Below are 4,366 nucleotides of genomic sequence, written 5' to 3' on the forward strand. Positions count from 1 at the left end.
GCTAGATGCCCTAACTCTTCACACCGGTAACACCTGGTTTTGCTCAAGTCCCTCCTGGACTTAGACCGCCCTCGACGCGATCTCCTGTCTCTCCGTCTACCGCCTCTTGCTCCTCCAGAAGCCATCAAAGCTGAGCTATCGCCACCTGAGCTCAAAGCTGGGTTCTCCCTCCTGAGAACATCGTTCTGGAGTATCGCCGTGGTGACCTCGTCCATCTTGATAGTACTCTTCCCCACTAGAAGAGCAGTCACCAAGGACTCGTATGAAGAAGGAAGCGACGCCAGCAAAACCAGCGCCCTGGTCTTCTCCTCAACGTTCTCGCCAACGCTGAGAAGGTCGGTGAGGATCTTCTGAAAGTGGCTCAGATGCTCCTGCACGCTCTGTCCCTCAGTCATCCGCAGTTGGTAAAACTGCCTCCAGAGGAAAAGTGTATTAGTGAGAGACTTCGCCATGTACAACTCCTCGAGCTTCGACCACAGCACCGTCGGGGAAGTCTCGCTCAGCACATGGATCACCACCTCATCCGCCAGGTACATGCGGATGGTACTCACCGCCTGCATCTGTAGCTGTTTCCAATCCCGCACCTCCATGGTGGTCGGTTTCTCATCGCACAAGAGAGCTTCGATCAACCCCTGTTGGATGAGCACGTCCTTCACCCTTGCCTGCCACAAGGAGAAATTGCTCTTACCATCAAACTTGTTGATCTCCATCCTGATTGTTCCTATTTTCTCCATCTTCAGTCTTGCTCACCACCACTGCAATCTGCGTCCTTGTACTGCCTTACTCTGATACCACTTGTTGGGTGGATGTCTGGCCAGGACACCACCTCCCAAGATCCTTTAAGTACCATGCGATGCAGCAGGAAGAAAGAAGAAACAAAACAAAAGGAAAAACAATCAAAATATGTGGATCAGCCACAAAAGGGCTCGCCTCCACGGGGCATGCAAACTTCACTATGAAAAGAAAATTTTACAAGAAGAGACCTCACCCTCAACCCTTGTACACCCAATTCTCTCTCACATGAAGTTTCCCTTACAAAAGCTCTCTCTCTCTTGGAGACCCCCCTGAACCCCTGAAGAGTCTGGCGACCGCTGTCCAGGAGCCTGCTCCTTCTCTCACAGCGCACCCGTGCCTCTCTCTCTCTTCACGCTGGTTCGTACGGCTGTACGATGAAAACCCGAGCCCCTAACCTCTTCTGTTCGTTCTCAGGCTTTTTAAAGCCTTAAACATAGGTTAGAGAGTGATTAGGAATCCTAAACATAGCCAAAAACCCCTCCTGACCGTCGGATCAAGACCGGGAGCGTCCTCGACCCTTAGATCGCGCTTCGGTCCACGAAATAGGGCCGTGGACTGCGAGAAACGCGTGGGAAACGCCCATGCGGTCCACAGGCCGCGCCGTGGACCACCCGGTCCACGGTGGACCGGGGCAAGGGGCCAGCAGGCCCGCTGGCCTGGGCCGGCCCGCGCGCGCAGGCCTGGGCCGCGCGCCCGCGTGCGCCTGGGCCGCGCACCCGGCCTGGGCCGCGCACCCGCCTGGGCCTTGCGCCCGGCTGGGCCTTGCGCCCGCCTGGGCCGCAGGCCCCCCCGCGCGCGGGCCTGGGTCGCGCGTCCCGCGCGCCGCCGCCTGCGGCCGCGCCGCCGGTCGCCGGCGATCCTCCGCCGCCTCGATTCTCGTGCCGACTTCAAAAGCTCGTATCTCCTCCATCCGAGCTCCGATTCAGGTGATCTTGGTCTCGTTGGACTCCGTTTTTCATTGCGAACCTCGCTGTGGGCTCAATGTGGGCTGAATCTCGAGGCATCAAATCCTAACAATTTGAAATAGATTTGGTCTCAACTGAGAGTGAGAAACAGTAACGGCCTGAAGTGTGGAAGGGAAACACTTAGTCATCTGTTTACATCCTCCTTCCCCAAACTGTTACTTTTTTGCTTTTGTATGAATTCACCATGTATTCTTTTTTCCACTCTTCCTTTTTTTTTAAAGAAAAAAAATCCTGTGATTCTTAACTTGCTCACCACACTCTTGATGATGATCTTTTCTTTTTTCCGTCATAATAAAGTCAATGTGACTAACTATGCAGTTCGATTTCCTTTCGGTGACTGCAGTAATATATTGATTAACAAAGGGAATCGAATGAAAAGTAAGTTTAGGTTGGGTAGGCCAAGTTGAGGGTAAAACACAAGTGTGAAACCAATCTATTTGCTTGACCCACAGGCATTAATTCTTTGCTGAAAGGAACATAACAATAGAACATGATGAAAAGGGTAAGGTGGACCTCGCAATAGATTGTGGAGGTTTCCTCGAATAAATCCATGAATATAGACACATGTTCCTGTAAAGAAGAGATGTTAGTATAAGAAAACACAATATGATGAAAAGAAAAACTTTGTTGTGCTTATTCATTAGGCCCAAGTCTTCAACCATTCTGTTGGAATGATACTTCATAGCTATCTGCTTAAAGAAGATACAAGCAATGTGAGTCAATATCAGTGATGTCATTCCACTAAAAATCACCAGATCTAGCCTTGAGGTAATTTGCTACTTGGTTGCCCTTCCAATATATATGAACTGTTCTAAATTTTAGAAGTGAAGACTTCCAATTCCAGATGTCCTTCATAAAAGAAAAATATTTAGACTTTTGACTTCGAAAAGCTTTGATCCAATGAATAATAGTAATTGGATCACCTTCCAATATTATATGAGTGGCATGTAGCTTAGTTACATCAGCCCGTATATCTAGCAAAGCAACAATCATTTCATCAAAAAGGACAGTCACATTAAATATTTTGTTTCCTCTAGCTTGTAAGAGACAAGCTGAATGGTCTTTGAGAATGTGTGCAGTCGAAGACTAATTGGATACAAGCGAGCCATCAAAGTTTATTTTAATATACAAGGAGAGGGTAGCCAAGAGACTGATAAAGATCCGCTCTGTAGAGCAGAGTTGAAGTTAGCACTACCCCAGTGCCTAGATGGGTGGTCAGATGAATCATTAATAAAGACCATGGCTCTGCAATAGACTTGGGCTGATGCTGAGGATGTATGATTGAAGATATGGTTATTTCTCTCCAACCAAATAGCCTAAGTAACACAAGCAACTATAATTTTTCGGTCTTTATTAATATTAGAATTTTCCATGTATTCGAACAGACTTATCAACGAAACAAATAAAATGGGTATTTGATGCATATGATGAATATAATGCCAGCATTGATTTGCAAAGGAACATAGAGTAAAAATATGATCACAGTCTTCAATAAAATCAGGGCAAAGATCACAAGATTGTCTATTAGGAGTAATATTACAATAAGTAAGATATTGCTTTGTAGGCAGTCATTTCTAAATTAATTGCCACCAAAATTAATGAACCCGAGGTGGGAGAGAGAGTTTCCATATTAGATTGAATAAATGAGCATGTTCATGCGAAGTTGGTTTAGGATTCAAAGAAGGCACACTACAAGAAAAAAGCTTATTAGCGATAGCTATTAGCGACGACAAACACCCGTCACCAATAATTAAGTACTTTTATCGACAACTTATTATGATGGAAAATGGATCCGTCGTAATAAGTACAAAAGTTATTAATGATGGAATACCATTGCTAATAATTTAAATTGTTATTAGCGACGGCTTTGGTGATGGAATTTAGCCGTCGCTAATAATCAGCCCTAAAAAAATTCCTTCGGATCTCCGACGGGCTCACAAGACCCCTCAAACCCTCTTCCTTCCCTGTTCTCGTGCCCTGTCAGACCATCCCTCCCCTTATCGGACCAGACCCGCGGCCGCCTCCCCCTTCTCTCCTCGCCCCTCCTCTTGCTAGATCGGATCTGCGGCCCTAACTCCCTCCTTCAGAGAGCCCAACCATAGGAGCATCACATCATCGGATCCGCACCACCGTTGACTGTGTAGGTGAGTATTAGCAACGGCGACGATGATGGCGATGGTTCTGTCACCATCGCTACATCCCGTTCCCATCTTTTTAAATTTTAAATATTTAAAATTAGATTTATCTAATTAATTTAAATTAATAATATTAGAATTTAAATATTATTAATATTTAAATTATTAATATTATTAATTTAACTAATATTATTAATAATATTATTTAAATTAATATTATTCTTGAAAGGTGCAACCACTTCGAGAAGCTCTCCAACGAGAGTAGTTCTACTGGCTTCGACGGTAGGGATTCGATATCAGATCATTATCGGACTAACTTTGGCCCACTCATCTACTCCAGTGGCGGTTGGAGCAGCTCGACGATTGAATTCTAGGCCCTAGAACCAGTCCGAAGTTCGAAAAAAAATTTTGGGTCGGACTCAAGGAGAGGTGTGGCCTGATCCATCCCAACTCATTTTCAACCATATTTGC

This window comes from Elaeis guineensis, chromosome 3, assembly GCF_000442705.2.
Source record: "Elaeis guineensis isolate ETL-2024a chromosome 3, EG11, whole genome shotgun sequence".
Lineage (NCBI taxonomy): Eukaryota > Viridiplantae > Streptophyta > Magnoliopsida > Arecales > Arecaceae > Elaeis > Elaeis guineensis.